Source organism: Paroedura picta, chromosome 10 (assembly GCF_049243985.1).
Source record: "Paroedura picta isolate Pp20150507F chromosome 10, Ppicta_v3.0, whole genome shotgun sequence".
Classification (NCBI taxonomy): Eukaryota; Metazoa; Chordata; class Lepidosauria; order Squamata; family Gekkonidae; genus Paroedura; species Paroedura picta.
Window position 1 is genome coordinate 2,596,314 of NC_135378.1, and position 14,455 is coordinate 2,610,768.

General features: G+C 48.0%; 1 protein-coding gene across 10 annotated transcripts in view; it reads right to left on the minus strand.

Annotated features, from left to right (window-relative positions):
* The window catches only part of RGS12 (regulator of G protein signaling 12), a 219,745-nt gene that overhangs the window by 3,412 nt on the left and 201,878 nt on the right, over positions 1-14,455 (minus strand). The window contains exon 18 of one of the 10 annotated variants that reach the window (XR_013225222.1): positions 5,267-5,364. The exons of the other annotated variants lie outside the window; for them this stretch is intronic. The gene's annotated coding sequence lies outside the window, so the exon portion shown is untranslated. The remainder of the gene's footprint in view (positions 1-5,266; positions 5,365-14,455) is intronic. 10 annotated transcript variants of the gene reach the window in all.

The window sequence follows — 14,455 nt, forward strand, 5'->3', positions numbered from 1 at the left end:
ACTGTTCAAAGGGGGCTGCACACCCACACACCCACAAACAATTAATCAAATCTTAAAACTTTGGATTTCTTGGTGCAAGTGAACAAAACATGTCACCTTAATATCAGCTTGCCTCTGGCATTCATCAAAAGTTCTGATTTTAAGATGTGGGTTTTTCCATGGCTGCCTCTTCCCCCCACCCTTCCTCCACAGAGGTCATTGGTGTAGGTGAGGCAGTTGCATTACGAAGTGTAGTTGGACCCAGAGCTACCAGAAGGATACTTTGGGCTGCGGATTGAGACCTATCCGGGCTCACCGGAACCTCTGCGCGGGAGCCCAGACTTTATCCCCGCGGCCCCCCTGTCGCTCCCCCCCAAACACTGAGATCACCAACAGCCTCGCAGGAAGACCCACGTGACCCAACTAGGAAGACCCACTTGACCCATGCTAGTTCAGCAGGAGCCGAGGCCAGGAGGGGCGGCGGTAGGGAGGTGGAGCCACCCCGAGCCATGAGCACACTGGGAGCCCGCAGGGACTTCTCGGACGGCGGGGCCTGGCAGCCAGGGCAGGCTAGGAAGGTCCGTGGGCGAGGCAGCCCCGCGGAGTGAATAGGCAGAGGAAGGCTTGGAAGGATGGGGCCGGGAGAGGAAAGACGCAGGGGGAAGGGATATTTACCACCTCGGATGGGGCAGGGAAAGGGAAGATGGGGAAAGCTAAAAGGGAAGCAGAGTGAGGAGGGAGAAGCTAGAGAGGGAGATGACTGGAGCGGCATGTACGGGTGAAGGAGGATAAACGACATGGTGAAAGCAGGAGATGTGTGGGTGTGAGTTCTTGGCCCTGGAGAAGCAGGCTGGCAGCCAAACTGACGGAGGGGAGAACTCAGAGAGCCCGGGCCCAGACTGCGACAACCCTTCTCCTTCTCCCATCTGGAAGGGACCTACGGAAAGGCTCTTGGGAGGGGGTTCTGACCCGTCCTTGGGAATAGGTTCGAAGCAGTCCCTGGGGCCAGCCCTGACATTGGATTTTAGTAAAGCTTTTGACAAGGTTCCCCATGATGTTCTGATGGATAAGTTGAAGGACTGCAATCTGGATTTTCAGATAGTCAGGTGGATAGAGAATTGGTTAGAGAACTGCACTCAAAGAGTTGTTGTCAATGGTGTTTCATCAGACTGGAGAGAGGTGAGTAGCGGGGTACCTCAGGGCTCAGTGCTTGGCCCGGTACTTTTTAACGTATTTATTAATGATCTAGATTTGGGGGTGGAGGGACTACTCATCAAGTTTGCAGATGATACCAAATTGGGAGGACTGGCAAATACTCCGGAAGATAGAGACAGAGTTCAACGAGATCTGAACACAATGGAAAAATGGGCAAATGAGAACAAGATGCAATTTAATAAAGATAAGTGTAAAGTTCTGCATCTGAGTCAGAAAAATGAAAAGCATGCCTACTGGATGGGGGATACGCTTCTAGGTTACACTGTGTGTGAACGAGACCTTGGGGTACTTGTGGATTGTAAACTAAACATGAGCAGGCAGTGTGATGCAGCGGTAAAAAAGGCAAATGCCATTTTGGGCTGTATCAACAGAGGCATTACATCAAAATCACAAGATGTCATAGTCCCATTGTATACGGCACTGGTCAGACCACACCTGGAGTACTGTGTGCAGTTCTGGAGGCCTCAGTTCAAGAAGGACGTAGATAAAATTGAAAGGGTACAGAGGAGAGCGACGAGGATGATCTGGGGCCAAGGAACCAAGCCCCATGAAGATAGGTTGAGGGACTTGGGAATGTTCAGCCTGGAGAAAAGGAGGTTGAGAGGGGACATGATAGCCCTCTTTAAGTATTTGAAAGGTTGTCACTTGGAGGAGGGCAGGATGCTGTTTCTGTTGGCTGCAGAGGAGAGGACACGCAGTAATGGGGTTAAACTTCATTGTACAATTCTGTCATGGTGGAGAATGTGGGCACTGCAGGGGCCATGCTGAAGAAGGCCCTGCCCGCATCCTGCCAAAAGCAAGGTGGCTGGCAGCCCATGGGTTCGGGCCGGCCACAGAGACATAGGCCAGGGATCTGGCAGCGTGGACCCAGACGCTTCCAACATTGATGGACGTGGCCCAAGGGGGTGCTCCTACTAACCCCGCCATGGATTTCTCCCACTTTGGCCAGTGGATGGTAGAACACAACCAAATGCTGCAGGAGTTGGCAGAACAGCAACAGGAGGCACAAGCTGCTACAACACCTGGCGGATGCCATAAATCAGGGCGGGGCCCCGGCAGGCAATCCAAACCCTCTGGGAGGTTTGAATTGGGTGTGGTCAACTTTGACGAAATTGATGGCAGAAAACGATGTGGAGGCTTATTTGGAGACATTCGAAAGAACTGCCTTTGGCCCCGAGAACAATGGGCATTCCTCCATGGCCCGTATTTGAGCGGAGAGGCGCAGGCTGCACAAAAGGCCCTGAGCCAGGCGGATGTGGGCGATTACGGGAAGGTAAAGGTGACCATACTCGACAGGTTTGAGCTCACGCCAGAATCTAACTGACAGAAGCTGAGGGCCATCTCCTATTCCCCCGGGCAACGACCTCAAGCCCTGGCAGTGGCCTTGAAGGACGCAGCCATCCGGTGGTTGGGCCCTACCACGGATGAAGGCTAGAGGATGGTAGAAGAGGTCATAGAATCATAGAATCACACAATCATAGAATAATAGAGTTGGAAGGGACCTCATGGGTCATCTAGTCCAACCCCTGCACTATGCAGGACACTCACATCCCAATAGCTCATCTACTGTCACCTGCCACGCCTTTGCCTTCACAGAATCAGCCTCTCTGTCAGATGGCTATCTAGCCTCTGTATAAAATTTCCAAAGATGGAGAACCCACCACCTCTCGAGGAAGCCTGTTCCACTGAGAAACCGCTCTGTCAGGAACTTCTTCCGGATATTTAGATGGAATTTCTTTTGAATTAATTTCATCCCTTTCGTTCTGGTCTGTCCCTCTGGGGCAAGAGAACAATTCTGCTCCATCCTCCATATGACATCCTTTTAAATACTTGAAGATGGTTATCAGATCCTGTCTAAGTAGTCTCCTCTCCAGGATAAACAGACCAAGCTCCTCCAACCTTTCTTCATATGTCTTGGTCTCCAAACCCCTCACCATCTTTGTTGCCCTTCTCTGGACAAGTTCCAGTTTGTCAACATCCCTCTTCAATTAGGGTCCAGAACATTACATTTGTCCCTATTGAACTTCATTTTATTCAGTTTAGCCCACTTCTCGAGCCTATCAAGATCATCCTGTATTCTGTTGCTGTCTTCAGTTGTGTTTGCCACCCCTCCCAGTTTAGTATCATCTACAAATGTTATAAGTATCCCCTCTAATCCTTCATCCAAATCATTTGTAAATATGTTGAACAACACAGGCCACAGGACAGATCCTTGGAGTATTCCACTTGTCACTCTTTTCCAAGAAGATGTTGAACCAGGCCAGGTGCTGCTATCAGCCTCACCTTGACAAGGCATCTACCTTGCCTCATGCATGGTTGGGCACCCTCCTTTACCTTTCCTAGAGCGGGTCCCAGCACTGGTGCCCCCATCTATACCACTTTATGCAGAGCTGGGCTGGGCTGGGCTGTGTGTCAGGTCTGGCTTGGCTTGAGGGTTGGCTGGGTGCCAGTGTCTGCCAGGCTTTGCCAGCCCCTTGTCTTGCCTAGCTAAATGCTGCTTCTACCTTCCACAGAGCTTGTATAGGTGATAGTTTGTGCTTAGTCCTTCTGTCAGAGGACTGGTTGGCCCAGTGGGCAGGAGGTGTCCACATGCTCTCAATGGGCTTCCCCCCCTGCCTGTGATATAAATTAGATTGATAATGCCGAACTAGTTCAAGGTCAGTTTCCAGAGTAAAACAGAGATTTAAGGTCCTAGTCTGAAATGCTAATCATTAAACGACATTGGTGTTTGTGTGATTGCTGCTATTGAAAAGTAGCAAGCAGCTAGGCCTATATAAGTCATGCAAGTTGATTGGTAGCTTGGTTGGTTGATTGCCACAAGGTTTAGCCCCAATAAATCCTCTTCAAAAGCCAAAATATCCCTAGAAAAGGCCTTCTTCTGCCTCTGCCTTTTAGTAACAGAAACCAAGTCTATTTGTGTTGCCCAGCAATGGCCAATGAGCCTCTTGTGGCGCAGAGTGGTAATGCAGCAGACATGCAGTCTGAAAGCTCTGCCCTTGAGGCTGGGAGTTCAATCCCAGAGCCGGCTCAAGGTTGCCTCAGCCTTCCGTCCTTCCGAGGTCGGTAAAATGAGTACCCAGCTTGCTCTTGCTGGGGGGTAAACGGTAATGACTGGGGAAGGCACTGGCAAACCACCCCGTATTGAGTCTGCCAAGAAAACGCTGGAGGGCGTCACCCCAAGGGTCAGACATGACCCGGTGCTTGCACAGGGGATACCTTTACCTTTTTTACCTTTTTAGCAATGGCCACTGAGAGAAACTATTTCTTAAAGCTGCAGGTCTTTTTTGCATTTTTAAGGTTTTTGCAATACACTAATGTAATTCTTTATGTGATTTCAGATTTTGCTGCAAACCAGAACTGTTCTTCAGGTTTATGGAAAGATCTGTTTGTGGTTCAAGTGTCTGGACTGAAGCAGCCTCAGATACAGTCCCAGGATTGCCCTGCATAGACATGAACAGTACTTGTGACTGTGAAATCAGACTTCTTTATTGGGTAGCATTGGACTAGAAACATTCACAATCCTTTCTTGAACTGAGGAAAGACCCTCGATTCAGGCTTTATATTACATTTGGAGTCCCAACCATAATTCCCCACAAGGCATAGATCCTGACAATTAGACAGGTTTCTCAGTGGCTTCCTTGGAAATTTCTAAACAGAGGCTGGAGAGCCATCTGACGGAGAGGCTGGTTCTGTGGAGGTTCAAGGGGGTGGCAGGTGACAGTGGATGAGCAAGAGGGTTGTGAGTGTCCTGCATACTGCAGGGGGTTGGACTAGATGACCCAGGAGGTTTCTTTCAACTCTACGATTCCAACACAACAAAACACTGCAACATGGTACCCGTTGTAGAGGCAAGGAATGAAATCAAACAGAATCACATTAAACATGGCAAATCCCACAGGAATTTGACATCCCCTCCCCCAAGGCCCTCTTCCCATCACCCTGGGGCTGGCTTATCAGGGTAATGCCGGTGGAATGCCTTAACCAGTAGAAGGGCCCAGACTTGCTCAGTGCCCACCCACTCCTGTTCTCCTTCCAGGAGGTCCTTCCAATCTACAGTGTACTACAGTCTCACCCAGTGGTGGTGGGAATCCAGAATGTCCTTGATTTCAACAAAAGTGGGTCATCAGGATTTGGGTGCCAGAGGTCTGGGGTTGGGGCTTTTCCAACAGGCTGGAATGTAAAACAGCATGGACACTGTGGTAAGTCTTTGGTAAAGCAAACTCCACAGAGACAGGATTTAATACCTGGTGATCTTAAATGGGCCCACATATTTCTTTCCCAACTTTTTTGATGGCTGCAGACACTTTAAATACTTGCTGGAGGCATAAGCTTGCTCATGCCTGAAAGTCCGGTGAACTGTCAACAGGGGTGCCACATGAGGGTGCCAGTTGGCCGTTCACTCTCGTCACTATCTCGAACGCAGACATGCCTGTGCTAATGTATGTCAAATTCATAGAATCACAGAGTAACAGAGTTGGAAGGGACTCATGGTGTTATGTATGGCAGCACCCCTGCCTCACATGCTGGCACACTGTTCTCCATAACCGCAACAGGGCACCACAACAGTCAAGGCTTGGGAGGAAGCCAGACACAGGAACACCATGAAGCACCCTGACTAGACACACTGCCAGAACGGAATCCGTCTTGGTCACCAGGACATGCCTCGGCTTGTCCTCTGGTACAGGTTGGAATTTCAGGTGCCTCTGGACTCTAAACGCCCCCTAGTTTTGCTGATCGCATGGTCTGGCCAGAACTGGTTTGCCAGGGTCTCTTGGCCTGTTTCTCCGTCTCCTCAGGGGTTAAGTCCATCACCCAGTCAATAGATAGCAGCATCTCTAGGATGGTTCCTTTTGTCTAAGGTCATTAACGGCCATCTCTGGCTTGAGCCAGCAGTTGCCCAACCCCAGGCTCAGTGGAAATTTCCAACCAGCCTCCGACATGGCTTACAGCACGTAGGCCCCCCTACCCCAAACCCTGTATAAACAGTGGCTTCAGCGATCCCTATCGTATATTTCAGATATGGGACTCACCTGAAACAACCTGCCCGTTCTCTGTTCCGCCTGCTTTCTCTTGCCTATCTACTCTACATGAAAGGTAATTATACTGGACCCTCTTTTCCCACCCTATTCTTCTTTTCCCACCCTATTCTTCTGTATATGACTGCTTATTCGTGTGTTAGATATATTTATGCTTTTTATTATTTTCTTTTCAATAAAGACAATTCTTATTTTTACAATTTTACAACGTTGTCTGCCTTGAGTTCTTAAGGGCATAATTGCCCTGTAAAACATTGGCAAATTGATCCTTAAACGCTATGTTACCTCCCTCTGACTCTGCTATTTCCCCATGGCTTAATACACCCGTGTCACAGGACACATGTGTAAGTGCGATCCTGGTAACCCTGGGTCATCTAGTCCAACCCACTGCACTATGCAGGACACTCACAACCTTATTACTCATTCACTGTTTCCCAAGCTGAAGAGGGAGCAGTGCCGGGATTGGAGGCCCCGATGGGGAAGAAATGGAGATAGTGACGGATTTTATTTTCCTCGGCTCCAAGATCACTGCAGATGGGGACTGCAGCAAAGAAATTAAAAGACGCTTGCTCCTAGGGAGGAAAGCTATGGCAAATCTAGACAGCATCCTAAAAAGCAGAGACATCACCCTACCAACAAAAGTGCGTTTAGTCAAGGCTATGGTATTCCCAGTTGCAATGTATGGCTGCGAAAGTTGGACCATAAGGAAGGCCGAGCGTCAAAGAATTGAGGCTTTTGAACTCTGGTGCTGGAGAAGACTCTTGCGAGTCCCTTGGACTGCAAGGCGAACAAACCGGTCAGTCCTAGAGGAGATCAGCCCTGACTGCTCTTTAGAAGGCCAGATCCTGAAGATGAAACTCAAATACTTTGGCCACCTCATGAGAAGGAAGGACTCCCTGGAGAAGAGCCTAATGCTGGGAGCGATCGAGGGCAAAAGAAGAAGGGGACGACAGAGAATGAGGTGGATGGATGGAGTCACTGAAGCAGTAGGTGCAAACTTAAAAGGACTCCAGGGAATGGTAGAGGACAGGAAGGCCTGGAGGATCATTGTCCATGGGGTCGCGATGGGTCGGACACGACTTCGCACATAACAACAACAACAACAACAGCTCCCTAGGTGGTGGAGCAGGGGCATCGGTCCGGTGCTCGGCCCGGTACTTTTTAACATACTTATTAATGATCTAGATGAGGGGGTGGAGGGACTACTCATCAGGTTTGCAGATGACACCAAATTGGGAGGACTGGCAAATACTCCGGAAGATAGAGACAGAGTTCAACAAGATCTGAACACAATGGAAAAATGGGCAAATGAGAACAAGATGCAATTTAATAAAGATAAGTGTAAAGTTCTGCATCTGGGTCAGAAAAACAAAAAGCATGCCTACTGGATGGGGGATACGCTTCTAGGTAACACTGTGTGTGAACGAGACCTTGGGGTACTTGTGGATTGTAAACTAAACATGAGCAGGCAGTGTGATGCAGCGGTAAAAAAGGCAAATGCCATTTTGGGCTGTATCAACAGGGGCATCACATCAAAATCACAAGATGTCATAGTCCCATTGTATACGGCACTGGTCAGACCACACCTGGAGTACTGTGTGCAGTTCTAGAGGCCTCACTTCAAGAAGGACAGATAAAATTGAATGGGTACAGAGGAGAGTGACGAAGATGATCTGGGACCAAGGGACCAAGCCCTATGAAGATAGGTTGAGGGACTTGGGAATGTTCAGCCTGGAGAAAAGGAGGTTGAGAGGGGACATGATACCCCTCTTTAAGTATTTGAAAGGTTGTCATTTGGAGGAGGGCAGGATGCTGTTTCTGTTGGCTGCAGAGGCGAGGACAGTAATGGGTTTAAATTACAAGTACAACGATATAGGCTAGATATCAGGAAAAAAATGTTCACAGTCAGAGTAGTTCAGCAGTGGAATAGGCTGCCTAAGGAGGTGGTGATCTCCCCCTCACTGGCAGTCTTCAAGCAAAGGTTGGATACACACTTTTCTTGGATGCTTTAGGATGCTTAGGGCTGATCCTGCGTTCAGCAGGGGATTGGACTAGATGGCCTGTATGGCCCCTTCCAACTCTATGATTCTATGATTCTATCATTCAGGGACTCTGGTGACCTTGGCTGCTGAATCAGAGCAGCCTCTGGCAGCCTTTGGAGCACCATTTGCAGCATCTTCCTCAGGTCCCTGACCTCTCATCAGTGGTGCATGACTTTCCTGTCCCTTTCTGTGGACAGTTGACCCATCAGCTTGTCCCATGCCCTATAGTCAGTTTAGAGGGCGGACAAGGGGCTCTCTCGGTACCGATGCTGCATGGTCACCCCTGACGTCACAACTGAAGCAGGGGATCGGGCACAGTGGTTCCAGGGGGCTCTGCTACCTACGCCGTGGCTCCCAACTACCAGGCCATGGCTCCTAGTGTCAAAACCCTGTGGGATTTCCCATGATTAATGTGATTCTGTGTGATTTCATTCTTTGCCTCTACAGTTGGTACCATGTCGCAATGCTTGTTCTGTTATTCAACCCCCTTTTGTTTAGAGTGTGCCAGCAGCCATTCATTCTTGGGATTCTTCCACGTAGCTCACATCTCCTGGCCAGTTATCTCATCCCCTTGCTTGGGCCCGGGCTTTCACACCTCTCATATTTCTTGCTCTCTCAGAAAGCCTGGCATGTGGGCTACTCCTGCTATCTACTGAAGTAATCTGCTCGGGGCAATGACCAGCCCCCACCCACCCACAGCCTGAGAGGGTGTCAACCTGCCAACCATCTGCCTTGTGGGGAATGGGGATTGGAACACCCAATGGAATACAGACCCTGGACTGAACTGAGGGTCCTTCCTCAGGTGGAACATTGACAGTCAGTTTCTTGAGCTAAGTGTTGTGCACAGATTATTGTTTGGGAGGATTTATTCTCTCATTGTATTTTTTTAAAAATAAAATTTTCCATGAATTGAGAGGTGCCCAAAATTTGGAGGAAAATCTCCTTTCTCTCAGTGTGGGCCCAATCCACAGATTTAAATATCTCCAGACTGATTCATACACAGATGATTGCTGTGCTGCTGTACCTTTTGCATTATTGTTTTGGTGAGAGGAGCTACAGTCACTTCCATGTCCTTTCTGCTCATGTCACAAATCCACCCGTGCTCCTCCTCACTGCTGCCATGCCATCTCTCATTTCCCCTGGGAGCTCTAAAATCTCATTCCCTCCTCCCCCTGGCTTGGCTCTTTGGTTCCTGTTTTCGGTCAGTACCTCCAGACATTCCTTTGAAGATCCCGCCAACTATAACCTTGGAGAGTGTGAAGGCTCACACCTCCTAGCAATCTCGCAGCTGTGTCAGAACCTGGGAAGTAGAGATCTGCCTCTGGGTTTTGCAACCGTATAGATCCAAGGGGCAACCGGTGAGAGCCAGTTTTCCTGCATTTAGATGGGGGTGGGACCACAAGTAGATATAACCCCCATTTCCCCATTGTCCCCCATCTTTGCCAATTCCTCTGTTCTGTGTATCTCCTGAAGATGCTTGCCCTGCTGTAATTACCAATAAAGACTGCATTGCTTTTGGACTGAATGGAGTCGTCATGGTTGTGTCTTAAAAGGGGATTTTCCCGCAGGCTGCTTTCCGAGGAGCCTGACAGTTTCTCCCCATTTCTCCCTGTTTGTCTGTAGGCATCCCAACCATGGCTGCAGCTGCGGGAGGCGGCTCGGGGGAATCTTCTTTTCTCACACTGGAAGGCCGGTGGGGTTCACATGACACCAGTGCTTGCCCAACTGCATTGGCTCCAGATTGGGGAGAAGATTAGATTTAAGGTTTTAGTGTTGACGGGATACATGTCAAACCGCCTTTGAAGAACTCAAGCACCTTTTTACTACTGAGCCTGTGCTGGCTCACCCAGACCCGACACACCCCGTTATTGTGCAAGTAGATGTTTCTGAGGCAGCAGTGGGGGGGGGGGGTGTTGATACAGAAGGAAGAGGACAGGAAATTACATCCCTGTGCTTACCTCTCCTGCAAGTTTTCTTTCGCCAAACATAATTGTGTGATTGGGGAAAAAGAAGTGATAGCAGTTAAAACAGAATTGACAGCATGGAGATACTTTATTTAGGGATCCACGGAGCATTTCCAGGTCTGGACTGATCATAAGAACTTGGAAGTGGTATAAAAACTGCTCAAACTCAATGCTAAGTGGATTCGGGGGTCCGAATTCTTCTCTTGTTTTCAGTTGAGTCCCATCCCTGGTTGTTCAAACGTGGCTGGCAAAGTGATGCTCTGTCACACCTTCCCCAGCATGACTGTAAACAGGAAGTGCATGTGGACACTATATTTACCCCCCACCAGCTGGGCCCCATGGCGCAGACTCAGTCAGATTCGGGAGATCCTGCCTTCCACAACGGACCTGAAAGGAGTGGTCCAAGATGCTTTTCGAAAAGTGCTAGACACTGACCCAGAACTACCCAACCTAAAGGGTTCCTTTACCAATCACTATGGACTTTTGTACCAAGGGAGGTGGGTTCCTGCTGATCTAAGGGGGGAGATTCTGGCGGCATGCCATGATAGCAAGTTTGCAGGACACTTTGGATTTATGAAAACCTTGGGACTGATGCACGGGCAATTCCAGTGGCCCCGTCTGTGATGGGACATGGAGGAATACATCAGGGGGTGTCCCATTTGTAAAACCAAACTCCTGGGGACTCCTCAGAGGCCCTGGGAAGTCATTTCTATGGATTTCATCATGGAACTTCCCCCCTAATAATGGGAAGACCATAATTTGGGTAGTGCTTGACACGTTTTCCAAACAAGCTCATTTTGTTCCATGCACCTCCCTCCCAATGGCCCAGCAGCTCACTGAGCTTTTTGCACAGCATATCTTGAGGCTCCACTCCTTCTCAGACAAAATAATTAGAGACCGTGAGAGTTTGTGAATTGCAAAGTTTGGGGGGCCCTCCTCTGGCTAGCTGGGGTGGACAAGGCCCTTAGCTCAGCATACCACCCTGCCACAAATGGACAAACAGAAAGAATGAATCAGATCCTGGAACAGTATCTCTGTTGCTTCATAAACTATCATCAAGACGATTGGACAACAATATTGCCCCTTGCTGAGTATGCTTATAATAATACCGCCCAACAAAGTACTGGTTTATCTCCCTCTGAGGTTATGGTCATGCTTCTCAACCTTTCCCCACTCTCCTGCTGACCTTTCCAAGACATCTCCCAGGGTGGAGTAGACGGCACAGGTCCTAAACCTAAACCGGGGTGAAAGCGGGGAGACTTCTCTTAAAGGCAGCAGAATGTCAGGCCATCCCCCATTTCCCCCAGGAGCTCTACAGTGTAGTTTCCTCCTCCACTCGGCTTGGCTCTTTGAATCCTGTTTTCGGTCAGTATCTCCAGGCAGGTCTTTGAAGCTCCCTGCCAGCCAGTGATATGTTTATCTATAACCTCGGAGAGGGTGAAGGTTCACAGCTCCTAGCAATCCCACAGCTAAGGACCTGGGAACTAGATATCTAGTCTCAGGGTTTCAAAGGGGCAACTTGTGAGAACCAGTTGTCCTGTGTCTATTTAGGGATGGGGTCCCAAGTAGCTATAACGCCCATTCCCCTATTGTTCCCTGTCTTCGCCAGTTCCTCTGTTCTGTGTATCTCCTGAAGGTGCTTGCTCTGCTGTAATTCCCAATAAAGATTCTACTGCTTTCGGACTGAATTGAGTTGTGGTTTTGTCTTAAAAGAGGATTAATCCATGGCTGGTTTCATAGCCTTGCCTTGGAATTGGCCAAGAACCAAGGGGGTCTGGTGTTTAAGACATTTTAAACCTGTTTAAAACCTCACCTAATCCCCCCCGAACAAAATACCTCTCCTCCAATTTGTCTAGTAGTTTTCAATGATGTGAACTGCCAGTGACAAAAGGAATTATTTGGAATCTGGTCCTTTGAGCATGTCAGCTATCTCTGTGCATGCATGTTTCATGAATGAAAAGAAGACTGTGTGGTTCTCTCCCTCCCCTTTCTTCCCTCAGGGCTCCTGGATTTTCCCTGCTGGCACTATCCATTAGTGCCAGCTCCCTCTGAGTAACAAAATATTAGCATATGATGAATCCTGGGTGCAATTCTTTCCAAATGGTCTTCAGGAAACACCCAAACATCATGGGTATGATAAAAACTTTAATAACTTGTCAGGATCAGTACCTGCTCTCTGCCATGAATTGTCCATGAACAGGGATTACCCCATCTTGTCTGTATTTCACTGTTCTTTTTCCTGGCTTTCCATGTAATCCAAGCCTACTCTCTGTTCCCATGTTATCATGCTTTGTAGTGCCCGCTCTGAATTGTTTGTGCTTTGATCCCTGCCCGCTCGCTCTGCTTTTTGTAACAGCAACATTGTATCTTGTCACTAGGCGCCGGCCAGCCCAAGGACGTGCGAATTGTAGCACCTCTGGCAGGATGCCTGGGGTGGCACCTGGGGAAGGGGGCACCCCTCCCCTTGGGAACATTCAAGTTTTGGGCGGGAGAATTGTATTGAAAAGTGCTTGCAATTCTATTGTGGGGTAGATTTGACTTCCTGAGTTATAGTGACTAGAGTAAACTTCCATTAAAGCTTTCTTATTATAGAAGTTTTGTTGTGAGTTCTTTTAGCGCTTGACATCTATGATTCTACGATTCTATGAAATTCCAGAAATCAATAATTACATATGTTTTAGAAGCAATATAAAAAAACAGAAAAAACATTTTGCTAGCTAATCCTATACTTACAAGAGCATCTACACTGTCTTTCCTAGGAGTGGGTCCAAGTTGAAGAATCTTAGCACAAACTGTTGGAGCCTGTCTTCCCAATTTCTAAATATTGATACAGAATTGACAGCCAAGCTAACATATTTACAGGCTTTCTGTTCTGTAAGTTCCTTCTCGGGGGCCAACCAATTTTTAGATTGCAGATTCAACATTTCCCTCCAAGCTGACTTTTGACTAATCACTGCCAAAATCTGGATGAAATGAATTCTGTCCAGCAAATATCATAATAGCCCGTCAAGGGCACTTGATAGCCAAATGGTGAAATCAAAACTGGAATTCAAAAGAATTTGAATTCAAAAGAATTTTTGGCTAAGTCTCTGACAGTTTGAGCAGTTTCTCACTGGAACAGGATTCCTATGGAGGTGGTTGGTTCTCCTTCTTTGGATGTTTTTAAACGTAGGCTAGATAATCATCTGACAAAAATACTGATGTTATGAATTTAGGCAGATGGTGAGTGGGTGGGCAGGAGGGGGTGTGCCCTCTTTGTCTCTTGTGGCCCTTCCTTGCACACCCAAGCAATTGCTGATGGCCACTGTGGGATGGTAGGTGAATTCCCTCCAGGCCAAACTGAATCCTGGAGAGTTTTGTTGGTGTTTGGGATCATTTGGACATGAAACTAGGATCACTGTGAGTAGGCAGGTAGTTGTGAGTTCCTGCATTGTGCAGTGGGTTGAACTTTAGAGGTCCCTTCCAATTCTATGCACCAATCTGTTTGTGAATTTCCTTCACCTTGAAAGGCAAGAAAGGAGGAAAACCACAGCAATAGGATTTTTACAAAAACCAGGAAGGGAAAATGAACTGAGCCCTAAAGGAAGCTACATCCAGGCAGAAAGGGAATAAAAGCCTGACCCACCTGCAAAGTGAACGTGAGCTGCCATTCAGAAGAGGAAAATACGCCTGAGCAGAATGCACAGTAGAAGCAAAGGGGAACACCAGTGCAAAAATGGCCAGTTTTATGACAGCTCATTTATTTTTTACAAATATTATTTCTATTATAGCATGTTGGTGTGTGGGTTAATTTCCCATTGTGTTTTTAGCTCAGATTTTTTTGGTAGGAGAAGGGGATCCTGAAGCTGGAACTTGGCTGTGGGTGCTGGGTTTTTTCCCACTCACAAAATTGGCCATGCCAATTCAATACACTTTTTGCTTTTGAAAACATGGTACAGGCCTTTTTAAAACATGAGCTTTTCAAAGGCAGAAAAATGTAAACTGAATTGGCATGGCCAATTGCTACCTAAGCTGTAGCCTCTGCTGAAATCCAGGACACATAAACAGCATTTAAGGGTTTTGCTGATTTTTGTTTAAAAACAGGAATCATACTGTAGCAGGGTCAAAGTTCCCTTAAAAAAATGAAATTGACAAGATGGGAGGGGAGGGGGAAGGACAGACGGCAGGCCTGGGATGTTGGGAACCTTTTTCAACACTGGGCTGTGTGAGCGCCTGTCAA